Source organism: Lepisosteus platostomus, chromosome 14, assembly GCF_059453375.1.
Source record: "Lepisosteus platostomus isolate fLepPlt1 chromosome 14, fLepPlt1.hap1, whole genome shotgun sequence".
NCBI lineage: Eukaryota > Metazoa > Chordata > Actinopteri > Semionotiformes > Lepisosteidae > Lepisosteus > Lepisosteus platostomus.
The window spans coordinates 41,311,909-41,325,375 of NC_142624.1; the positions used below are offsets into that span (position 1 = coordinate 41,311,909).

A 13,467-nucleotide genomic window follows, 5' to 3' on the forward strand; every position below is an offset into this window, starting at 1 on the left:
AAATATACATAATTAACTGCCACCAGAATGACCTCATGCATTTTTCTAGGAATACAAGAAGAACTTATTCCAAGTATTAGGAAAGAATCTATATTTTTTAAATTTACCAGAATTCTGAGATCTCCTTTTTATAACTTCCGCTTCAACCCCTCAATATCAGTTTAACCACTGTTTTTCTCTTGATGTGTATTTTAATTTCTCCACCAAAAAATGGGAGTGTAAAATGTTTGATGAATGGGGTCGGTAGACCAAGGGCAGGATTCTAAAAAATGACTGTGCATCAAGACAGAAAGAGTGGGATGAGTGGAGTTTCACACTAAGAAGGTGAATGTCTTCAGTTTTATTTTAACTGATTTAATTGATTATGCACATCTGTCATCACCTATCGTGAAATATATTAATTATCCACATAAATTATCTTAAATATGTAAAAAATACTAAGATTGCATCTTAAATTTTAAATATAACCAATTTTAATTTTTTTTTTCTGATCTCAGTAGAGTCATGGGTTTTCAGTGACTTAAACTAGGAATTTAGAGAATCCGATAACATAATAAAGTTTGATTAAAGTCATAAAAATACAGTGAGGTATTTAGCCATCACTGGATTATGCTTTAATGTCTAAAAATGAAATACCATCTTAGAACCCTTCTCAATATATTTTATGCTGTCAAAGGTCAAAGTAAAACAAACCAATTCTCAATGCACAGATATAGATGGAGAAATGGGTTTAAATATATAATGTTTCAACTCGTTGAAGTTATAAGTAAATTTCTAAATGCACAGGTCACAGGTCACGCAGGTCAATCTGGTCTCTCCTTCAGTTTAAAACACAAATTTATACTGTAAATATGGTCCTTATTGAGAGAAGGTAGATGCTGAAATCTAACTACACTACATAGCCCAGTGGAGTCTTTCTCCTATAATTGTGGTTTCTACAGGAAAAAAATTACAAATTACTAAAAAATTCAAATCTGTCACAAGGCTGAAAATTGCTTCTAATTCGTCTCCAGAAAAAATACACTTAACTTTCCAATTCCCTGTTTTCATGGAGGCTAATGAAACCAAGCTCAAGTCGATCGTAACTTTCCACCAATTTGATCCAACTTGACAAAAGTCACAAGTTCAAAAAGATATCTTGCTTCAAGCTGAAAAATTCCCTTGCCTCGAATCTTCCAAATTCAATGTTAATCCACACCACTCTTGCTAGTCTCAATCACTAGTTTCACTCAGTCAAACTGAGGTGTGCCAGTTCTGTGTTCATGGCTACATTCATTCATAAAGCTGGGACTCTGTTATTCAAAAACCTCAGCGAAAAATATAATTTCTCTTCAAGTGGTTGTTTGATAATTTGAGCCTTGCTGACAGAATTATACATCATTCTGTTTAACCTCTGCATCTTCAGTCAGATAATGTCATACTTATGAATTCTCGACTGCTTAATGTTGCATCCTGCTGATTGCAAAATCAATTATAATAATCCTTTTATCCAGTGCTGGTGTTTATGTGGAGTAGTGTCTTCTCACACTTGTGAAAGAACGACAAGACCAGCAAGTAAGTGAAATTGAAGTTTCCTCTTAAGTGTAAAAACTGAGATCGGCAAAACTGCTAAAGTTTATAAAACACTGAAATAAAAAGTGTCAGCTGTTCTTGTTCATCTCTTGATCACAAAATCCATCACCAAGCAATGCAGAGGATTCGTTATCCCTCCGTGACAAAAGATGTCCACTCTGGAGAAAGACTAGAATGCTGCAAAGGATGGTAGTGATGCTCAGGCTGCCTGGAGGGTCCTTAGCAAATGTTTCTTTCATAAAACTCTGATTTACATTCAAATAACCTTAATTGAAATTCACAATATGAAAAAACAAATGAGGAAAGAGATATCCATCATGGCTTTTCAGCTGTTCATAACACATTTATTTAAATCTCAGCAGACTGGAGACAGGTATTGGCACTGTACAATCCGCAATCACAAACAAACATTACAAGAGCAGAATGATGGAAACTTGAAAATGAAGGAACTGGTCTCAGACCTGACCTGAACTGCAATCAGAACTCTGGCTAAAGCCAAGTATTTAAAAAGTCAGTCATTTTAAGCCTGCACACCAGTTGGCATTAATTTGGGTACCACGCCAACTAAACAACTAATCTGGGTACTTGTTTTTGTGTCAAGAGCATTGTGCTCTGCCCTCTGTACAATATCGCTCAATATCAGCACATTTTCACCTGCAGACAACAGGACGAAAGTGTGCTGCACGTTATGGACATCTGGAGTGAGACGTGTTTGCAGCAATCCCACATGTGCTGAGTTTACTGAAAATGTTCCATCATCTTGTTAATCTGCGTGTAAAATTTCCATATGCAGAAAAGGCAGTGGTATTATGATCATTAATGTATTCTTGTTATATATGCTTGTTGTAGTTATCAACTCTAAGTTGTTAATACTGTAAATAACATGTTCTCGTAAAAAGATTTTAAAAAGTATATTACAGGGGTCCATTTTTAATACCATTTAGACATTAAAGAAGATACTCAACATGTCAGGCTGCAGGATACTTGAGGGTCCAGCATAATTCAAATCCAGCCCTATGAAGGGAAGCTCATCATATTGCTCAGAAATGGCCTGTCTGTTATAATAAGATGATAAACAAAAGCACCTAAACTGCATGTCATGGCACTGTAAATATTACAGTGGAAAGTGAGGACCATGACACAGGCTGCTTCTGATGAAATAATGAACTTCCTGGGGAATGGCTGCAGCATGGAAGACTCTGCTGTATTTTAATCAGGAAGCTTGTGAATTAGTCCACACAGAGCAGATCAGGTTGGTAATAATCTAGTCTGGGCGTCAGGAGGTCTAGTGCAATCACCACAAATAACTGTTAATCACAGCAGTGGATCTTTGCCGATCATCATCAACAGCACATAAGGTGGAACTCAAAAAGACTTTCATAAGAAAGCATAAGACACTGCTATTTAAAAAAATACACGTTTTTTGAAAAAATTGTAGATTTTTAAATATATTTTTGCTTTACATTTAAAATGCTGCTTTTGTCATTTTGTCACTCTCCCTCGCAAAACGCCATTACGTTCCCAAACCCACTGTTTCACAGTTTCATTCCTAATTGAACCCATCACATTCCCACATGCATCAGATTCCACAGATTCTCACTCCTGGACAAATTATCCAACCACATCCCGTTCCCGTCAGTATTTAAAGTTCCCTCACGCACCAACCCATGCTCCCTACTGAGAAGCTTCCTTTAGAGTTCTCTAGTGCGTGTTTTTGTCTTGTTGAATTTCCCGGATTTTGGACTTAACTTTTCCCTTTTCGATCTCGTCTCATGGATTTCACCTTTCTGGTTAACTGATCTCTAACTTCTCCTATCGACCTTGCTTCTGGATTACGATTTTGGATTGTTTGCCTCTGCATCCCGCGGAATTCACAGCTATGCACAGGATCCTCGGAAGACTACCTGCCGGTTCCCTGACAGATTTGAAGATGCAGTATGCTGTTCAGTCTGCAACTAAACCGTGATCTGTCACTGAACTAAAAGTATGTCATTTTAAGACAAATTCTCACTAGACTTAAGAGAGAAATTTTAATTCTGATTAAAATTCTGACTACAGAATATTAACATGCTGATGTTCTGCCTTATAATAGATACTTAAAAGTTTAATTAGTTTACTTAAATGAATACAAATGGAAAATAAAAGTTTCGAAAATAGAAAACTGGAGGAGATTTACAGCCCTTTCTGGTCTCTGTTTCCCTATTGGGAAGCCTGCCAGCTGAAGAAGGCACATCAAGTGTCTTCTTGAATCACCTGGCCAGCTGTGGGTTTAGTCACAAATATTGGGTCTGTTATACTGGCACTGTGTGGATATCAATATTACCAGTCTTCTCTCAGGTACACTTTGAGTCTCCTGAGGTCACGCTGGGGGGCCCATGGCTCTGAAAACAACTCAGCACTTGTAAGGTGGGAAATTTAAAAGGACCTTTTAAGACTGTTGCGATAAAAGTTATTCTGTTTTCTTTTTCCTTGATCTGGTAAAAATATGAAACTTTACATAATCTGGAAACATAGAAGCAATAAAAAGAAATATATACTATTGTTTGCTCAAACTCAGACTGCCTTTAATCCCACCACTCTTTATTGTCAGCATTTCTTTCTATAAAATGTGGTTTGTGGTATTCTGTAATATCACTTTATATTGTTAATGCCAACAACTTAATCTAAGGCACATTGTATAAAATGATCACAACTGTTACAGTAAAGTATAACATTTGTCAATAAATGGCAAGAAGTCACAAAAAACAACAAGTAGAGTATAATTAACTCAAAGCTAAAACATTTTAAGAAACATAGTTCAATCTGAAGTAGAAAAGGGTACTTCAACAATTATTCCAAAAATAGTCGGATGCAGCCCTAAGGCTGTTTGGGAGTCTGGGATGAGTCTCAATGGGATGAGAAACCTGCTCTCAATCCCAAACGTATCTTTCTATGTTCTTAAACTGGGCACATGTCAGTGACTTGAGGTTCTCGTGGGAAAGGAGAAAAAGCACTGCAAAACCTAGAGAAGGGACAGTACCATGGAGGTCAAGTACCCTTCAAACACAGAACTAATTTGTATTAGAAAAAGAAACAGCATCGAAAAAACATATTCACTCAAGTGGATTTCATACAAATAATTGAGAAGTCATAGTGGAACACATTTTTAAAGATATTACATAACAGATAACTTGTAAATGTGTATTTATTAAAGAGCAATTAAATCTTGAATCACATACACAGGATCTGTAGGTACACCTTTCAACAGTCCTGATCTGGAAAGTGATTTGGTAGCTCCATGTGGGACCATAAATCATTGCTTTGTAGTATACAAAGTCTTCATCTACTCTTATGATTAGACAAGGGCTAAACCATCATTCAGGCGGAGTTTCACTTAATGTTGTATGGATGTTAGCAATTAGCTGTGAGGATGACACAATGCATAGGAGCATTTTGAACTGAATGGTTGAATAAGTGAATTGAACATCTCAAGTTAGTTTTAATCCAAACATTGTTCTTTTGTGCAAGTTTTATCACTCTGCTATTGTTCATTAGAAAGTTTTAAAAATTATTAATACTTTAATCATTAAATAACATGCTTCAATAGCCTAGTTCATTCATAATTCAAAAGCAAAGTGAAAAATAACAGCTGCAAACTCATTATGTATTTCTGGGAGAGAATTAAATTGGTTATGCATGGTGGAGACGTGAACTGAACATTGTGTATCCAGGTTTTAAGTGAAACGTTATTATTTGTATTTTAAATACCATTGCCCCCTTAATAAAATGAGATGGTAATGCCTTCTAATTTGACTTGTCTGTGTAATCTTCAACTGTTCACTTAGAGATAATAATTCTGCTCTCTAAGCCCAGTGTTACATTAAACATGTTTATATGTAAGACAGACTTTACACAAAGACCCAGTATGCAGAATATTCAGTGTATCTTAATGCCATTAAGTCGCCTGGAAGAACACAATCTCTCTGTGCTAATTCCTGCTATATGATGTTGATTTTGACTGAATGTCTTTTGTGATCCAGAAGTAATGGAGTAGGTGGTAACATGACCTCAGGGCTGTAATCGGCAACCCACTCAAAGACTGGCATATGGTGCTCAGCTAACCAGCCAGACTCTGACCACTTGTGCCTGCACTCCCCCACTTCCACCTGAGACAGCTGAAACAGGGAGGTCGGCTCAATATCCATCCCCACGGCCTGGCAGACACTCCAGACGTGCTGAGGGATTACACTGCCATGATCACCAAACGATTAACATCCGCATGTGTGTCTGTTGTAAAGGTCTAGTAACTAGACTTGGTGGGGTTTTTGTTTGTGACGCAAATGAGGATAAGGACTCCTGTATTGGTGTTGTACTGTGTGAGTCCTGACCTTGAAATGATCTGCATTTGAAGCTCTCCAGCACTATTGTCTTACACAGTAATGAGATCAGGGAATCACCAACTAAGTCTACAATGCAAATACATTTCTCATAAAACACCCAAGAATATGCAGCAACTGCCGTACCTGTCCTGGGAGAACCTAGATTCTCATGAATTAATACGCAAAGCATACACTCTGGTCCCAAGCTATCCTGAGCTTAATAATTAAAGCGATGTGACAGCAGAAAAGACAGCTCTGAAAGCTGATGCTGTTGTTATGGACACAGAATGTTCTCAGCAGTGGTCAATAACGCAGGAGTGGGAGACCAGATCATTTACTCAACATCTGTGCCCTTTCCTTGGGCTGGATGTCAGTTAACAATTATCAAAAAATACTAAAGCTCCCTGAACACTGCACACATATGTTGTGAATAGGTACCTGATCAGTACCAGGTACCGGGTCTAGTAACATTGACTAGAACTAATAAACACAAAAGGATTTTGTATCACTTTCTTTTGTCTAACTTTTGTCTTTTGTCTCTTTCAGTCTTAGTAGCAGTGCAGGTCTTCTCCCAGCTGGAGTTAAAAAATGGTCAATCAGGAACCTCCAAGCTCTGAACCACACCAGCTCAGCAGAGCTGTAGTGAGGTCCGGTATGCTAAAAGGTCAGGCCTCCGGCTGAGCCAGAGTTCAGCTCTACCACTGTTCACGGGGATCACATCACCTTGCAACATGCTTGATGAGCCCCTACATCCATCATCAAAGTAGATTCTTTCATTTATGAACTGAGCAGTTTCGGCTGCACAGAACCAAGTCTATTCAGAGTTGATCTGACAAAAGCATTTATTCTCTCACTTGCTGTTTTTTTCATTGAAAATGCACAAACATCACATACTCACTGGAGACTGAAAACATTCTAAAAAAGGACAGAAACATATTAAATTCCAAACAACGTTAAAACAACAGTAAGGATTGAATATTAAACCTACTGTGCCTGTGATACATATTTATATCCCAATGCATATGGACCAGCTAGATTTCAATCTCTCATAGTGTGTAAAGGAGTCATATGGGGGATCTCTCAAGGATCATGTGACTTAATACTCTTGAGATCCCCAATCATTTTAGAAAAAAGGGATGTGGCTACATCAGCAGTTATTTTAAACTTGCATTTGAAAAACATTTTCTGAAATCACACGGATGTGTTATAAGATGTCATGAGATTAATAAGATCTTTAACAAATATTACATTATTTTTGGAGGTGGGTATCCTGCATGATTATACAGTAAAAAAAAAGTTTCATTTGTTTCATTTCAATTATTCATTTAAATGTCCAAACCGCAACTCCTTAAGAGCTAAAGTAGCTCAGAAATGCTGCCTTGGAGTGGCAGGGATGTGTGGATCTGCATAGTTTATGGCTCAGGCGAATTTCATGAGACTGAAGCTACAAGGCTTTCTTTACTTAGGGATAATTATTCTGAAAATACATATATAGTTGTGAAAAGGCATTCAGGGTTTAAATTTTCAGCAGGGAAAAATTCTAGAGAGAAATCTCCAAAACTCTGCAGGTTTGCAGAGAGTGGGAGGGAATCAGAAGTGACCAGGAGAACACAGCAGTGAGATTACATAAATCCCCTTCGTCACAGACAAAGACCCAGATGGGGTGTATCTGCCAATTCACTGAGATTCACAGATACATTATCAAAGTGGTACCATGTGGCAGCAGTCATGACTGTCTTCATTTGAAAATAAAGACGCTAGTGGGGAAAATTACCTCTCTTAAAACTAACAAATGTTCCTCTAATCCCCATGAAACTCCGAGATAGAGGAAATAGTGGGAATTAAAAATGCAAACTGTGAGCACTGGAACGTAAGAAAGGCTACAAACCTTTGCTAGAGTGATGCCTATGCTTATTTCACATAAGGGTGTGTAACAACAAAATAATCTCCCTATTTCCAAATATAACATAATAATATAGGTATTTATTTCAGTCTTGGAGGTGTCGGTATTTGAAGTTACTTTCATCTTAATAAAACATCACTAAATAATTCACTGATAATTCTTCTCCAATATTTATCTTCTGTACACTGTACACAATTCCCTTATCCTATAGAACAGCTGGTCAGTATTTCCCCATTTGGAAAGTCAGCGTCTCATGGTGGCTTTTATTTTGTGTGGCAATGAGGTCCTTTTAACCTCTTCAATGCGTAAGCCACTGCTGGTTTGATTCAGTCCCATGCATTCTCACATGCACATACAGCTGCATATGTACAAAACTGCTCTAATTGGCACCAGTTGCAAAGATTAAAGCAGAACATTTGAGCTCATTTGTAATTAAAATAGCAATTCAGTGGCTGAGTAATGCAATACGTACTCTGTGATTAGTGTCCCCAAGATACAGATTTACTGAAGAGCTTCCACGGCAGCAGGGAAGTGCATCTCTGCCTGCATGCAGGTGTAGTACCATGACTGTCTCAAGACCAAACTGTATCGATCTTCTCAAGAGCATAATATATTCACAGCATTACTCTGAAATATCACCCTGCAGTATTTAGAGGAGGCTGCAAGATGACTTTGACATCATAAACCAAGAGTGTGAAGCACATTCACATAAACACTTTGCTGTAGCTTGAAGAGAATTAGAGCACTTCATCCTATATATAAAGAGAGAGAGAAATAGCTCTACTAAAGGCTAGAAGCAGGCATCATTGAAAGCTAATTAACATAGACTACTGGCTTGCACTGCAGGTGTAGCTGAAACTGGGTTGAAAAATCTTTGCATAAAACTATACTGCAGGAATCTGTCAAAATGCCAGAGTACTAGTATATTTAATGTTTTGTTTTTGTAATTAATCTGTAACATTATATATTTTGAAAATATCATTGGGTAAAAGGATATTGGTACAGGAGCTGCTCTTATTTTAGAGAGTATTTCCTTTATGCTACAGGCACAGCAACACTATTAAAACACAGCAGATGTGTAATGGCATTCCAAACCAGCTCTGCTGGTAGGTATTCATGTGACAACTCTCAATGTCTGACTGCGAACATAAGCCTTAAAATGTTTTCACACTAAGAAAAATGATGCTGTTGTAGACGGAAGTCAGGAAACTGTTTTATCAAAGAGCTGCCTATTCACAGCATATAACAGACATAATAAAAACCTCTGTTAATAATGTTACTGTTCTGGAAAAGTTTCAGTCCCAGCAGATAATAAAAATGCTGAAGAGCCAGGGCTCTGCATAATGTACAGTAGGTACTTTTAGTACCTTCAATGGTTCAGATTAAAATGAATTCATGCATGTTTAATTCCTCAGTATTTCCCTAACATCATATCCCTTTGTTGTATAGCCTAATATAGTGATCATTAAAACATTTCCTCCTACATAGAATATTACTCCCTTGGATTCTACATCATGACCTATTAACTACAGTATAAATAAAACATTGCTATTCAGTTAGATATGACACGCAATTTAACTTGAAAACATTTAGAGCTATTTTTGTTTTGCATTAGCTTTTTGTGCACAGAAAGAACTACATGGCTCACCTCACTGTACTGTATCTTACAAGCAAGCTAAGAACAAGAAGGTATTTCCCAAAAGACACACTGCCTTCTAGTTACCTAAGAAAGAGGTACCATCCTGACACCGTCCTGACGCTCAGATTAATCATCTTGACACCTAGTCTGTGTTAAACAAAGAGAATCTGTAAAATGAAACAACAAAAAACCTTTTACAGCACATCTGGTACAACTGGCTAGGGACTGCGAGCTCCAAGTATAAACACACTCAAGTCAACCTTCGCAGAAAATTAAATTCAAGTTTTTGTAAAACATAATGCCATATGTTTCTTTTTTCTTTCTTCCAGTTCAAGTTTTAATAAAGAGTTGAAATGCCAGGCTGATAGATATATCTAATGGCAATATCTCAGATTCATGAATTACCAGTCAATTCTTTGTCTAGAGTGGCACAGTGGTATACAGTCAGCACTGCTTCCCTTACAAATCTTGAATCGGTTTATGGACTGGGGCACCAGTGAGCTGTTTGAATGTTCTGGCTGTGTTCTCTTGGATTTTCTTCCAAAGACAGACTGCCTAGGTTCATTGGTGTTTCTACATTCTACCCTGTGTGTGCTCTGCTATAGACTGGTATCCTGTCCAGAGTGAAGTCTGGGCTAGCTTGGCACCCTACGTCTCCTCGTCGTCACAACAGACACTTAACACATATTTCTGTATCTCACGGAGTCTTGATAACTATTGCAGCATATAATATAAGTCAATATTATGTTTTGCAACAAAGTCTTTTTTTATCACTTTAACTTTCTGTCATTTTCTATAAACTTCTATCCTCATATCATTTTAACAACACTGCAAACAAGTTTTTTCCTAATTTTGGAGGGTGTTTGTATTAAAAGTGGTTTTCAAACACTAAAAACCCCAACAACAATAATAATAATAATAATAACAACAACGGTTTAACTGCAAAAGAAAGATTTTCAGATTTTTTATGAATGAAATAAAACAGCAGCAAGAAGAGCAATACTGATGTGAATGTTTCTAGAGTGTTTCAACTAATGACAGCCAAAGACTCAGCAGAAAAAAATGTTTTACAAACCTCTTACATTTAATTGTCAGATGTAACCACTGCAATGGCATTTAGAACTGTCACTATTAGCCTACTTACCTGGATTGCCAGAAACATGTCTGTTGGGGGCTTAAACACTTCAAACTAAAACAACTGCACTGTCAGTGTGTGTAACGGCTTTTAATAGCTTCTACTTCTGAATGTGCATCGTCTGATGAGTAGCATGCAGTTTTGCTCGCTAGACAATCACCAAAACACCTAAAACACCAGGATCCTCTGCTACTATAACCATCTACCTGTTCACATTGATACACATTTGCTGTGCCATCCATTCTAAAATCTGAAAGTACACTGATGAAATCAAACCACAATAAAACATTCACACATTCCACAGCATCCCTTTTCTCTCCCGCTGCTCATCACAGATCCTGGATCTTGAAGTTACGGTAATCTCAGTTTCAGTTTCCAGCAACAACAGCACTTACATAAGCATTCAGATCAGAGGTCTGTGGCAGCTTTTAGCAAGTGCACTATTTCCTTGGGTCGTCCACAACTTAGCTCTTCTCAATCTCAGCTGCTGAATGTCTTTCTGCTACTCTGCTTTCACTCCCATTAATACACACAAATGAGGAACAACATCACCAGATAAGAGTCTTGCTCACTATAGAATGTGTCAGTCTGTCACTGTAAGCAAGCGAAAGAAAGGGACTGAAACCCCTGCGGACTTACCGGTGCAACGTCAGTCTGCTGTCGTGACCATGAAGAAGTACTCGGTGAGTATAAGCCAGCTGCCGATGTGAAGGCACAGCTCTCATTGCACTCTTCTCTGAAGGGATGCTGGAGCTCCTGGAGGTGGTACTTCTCAGTCTAATGACATCTGCTTCACTCTTTAAACTCATTGGCTAACAGGGATGATTCCCATTTATCCAGCCCTGCTGTCTCTGAATGAGACTCTTCTCTTTCTTCACATCACTCCCTTTCTCTTTCCTTGAACTGCTTTGCTTCTCTTTTCTCCTCTCCTTTATTTCTGTATTTCTTTCTCTCTGCCCCCCACTCTGCCACCTTCCCTTTGTTTGTCTCTCCGCCTCTCTCAGCCTGTCTGTGTTCATCACTGTGCTCTTGTTCAGTCCCACACTGTCTCCTCTCCCTTGTCATGACACACTGTGCTCTTTTTTAACATCTTTTTGCTTCCTGCTTGCTTATTTCAGTCTTTTCAAAATAGCTCCTTGTCTCAGGGAACAGCAGTGTTTAAATGCATCTGCCTTATTTATTCTCTGGGGACCGTTTTTCTAATTGTTTCTCCCCTAAGTGGTTTTTGCTTTCCAAATTTTTGTCTTTTACGAGCTGTATGATACACAGCCCTGGAGCTATACTGTGGAAGCATTATGCCACACTTATGCCAGCTCATTTTGTCATCAGTTCTCCGAGGACCATTCTGCAACGACAGTAAGAATCTGGGTTCATTATAACTACTATTCTCTCACTTACACCTCTCAGAGCACATTAAAAACACTGGATGTGCTATCATAAGAAAATTCAGTTCATTTACCTTTGCACCCCTTTGAAATCTTATAATGTAGATGTCAACTTAAATCAAATTTAATTAGTTTAAATTAGTTTAATTATTTTAATTTTGCAAAATTCAAAATGATAAGTGTTAACTATTAAATTGACAAATCTGTAATGAAAAAGCTCTGCAGGAAAACTGGTCTGAAAAATTAAAATACAGGTTCAGAACATGAAATAAGACATATTTCATCACTCATGTTAAAACTACAGATGTACAATGGTTAGCTGCAGGACACAACAGGGACTCCTTAATAACTTTTTGTAATATGTGCACTTTCATCCTTATTTTTGTTTTGCTTCTTTCATTGCTCAGGGGAAAAAGTAGACTGCTGATGCTAATCTTTCACTTTTATGCTCCAGAGATTCCCCAGGCCACTTCTATAAACCACCCAGTGATGAAGGCTTATATTGTACATTATTCTTTATTCCCTGAGTTGTCCCATTTGGCAGACAAAACAACATTAAAATCAATTATATCATAAAAGCTTTGGCTCTTGGCAAATGCTCTCCTGATGTGGTTTCCTGTACGATGCACAGGAAAGTTGGTGTGTAGCACATTGACTGATCAGAGATATGACTTGTAAGGTTAATATTCATATTAAGGTTAATGTGCCAGCACATAAAAATGGCTTTAAACAAGAGCGGATCATTTGGCCCATCTCATTCATGTTGGTTGCAAAGAGTGAATTGATTCAAGGGGCTCATCCAGTCATTATAAGAAAGAAGCCATGGTATCAGATTTGTGAACAAAGAGAGATGGAACGATGACTATAGGCTCTAGATGCAGTAGGTTGGACGCTTAATCACAAATGCAACAAAGAAAGAGGGAGAAAGAGGGAGAGAGCAGAGTAAGTGCAGAGGAAAAGAGGGAAGGAATGGAAGAGGAAGTGTTCTAGCGCTCCAGAGAGGGATGTCAACATCAGGAAGAAGTGTTGTGACAGGACTGGATTTCCTTTACCACCTTTACCACCTGCAATTTTCACTAGATCCAGAATCTAGGTGATTGTTATAGATTAGGAAAAGCAGGGGTTCTAGTAAAGATCCCTGTGGTACTCCACTAATTACATCACAACAATGAGAGTATTCTAATTTTATCTGTACTCTGTTTATGTATTCCTGGTGTTAATATCTCTTCTGTTGTAGGAATATCAGGAAATACCTCAGACTTTTTCTGCTTTTTATTCTTCATTTTTCTTTTAAGGATTTAAATTTAAAACCTGTAAATAATTTCATGTGGTTTATTTTTAACTTATTGCTTTGTCCGCATTGTAGTTTTGTACTAAACACCATAAATGTTCAATATTTTTTTAAATTTATATTCTTATTTATTTTATATTCATTTTAAAGAGAAGATTAATAAGCCTTCTCTACGGATGTTACT

The 13,467-nt window shown here is 37.6% G+C and overlaps 1 protein-coding gene across 1 annotated transcript in view; it reads right to left on the reverse strand.

Annotated features, from left to right (window-relative positions):
• thsd7ba (thrombospondin, type I, domain containing 7Ba) overlaps positions 1 to 11,659 on the reverse strand; it is a 200,340-nt gene extending 188,681 nt beyond the window's left edge. Inside the window, exon 1 of the mRNA XM_088606307.1 lies at positions 11,247 to 11,659. The gene's annotated coding sequence lies outside the window, so the exon portion shown is untranslated. The remainder of the gene's footprint in view (positions 1 to 11,246) is intronic.
• Between the last annotated feature and the right edge of the window lie 1,808 nt (positions 11,660 to 13,467).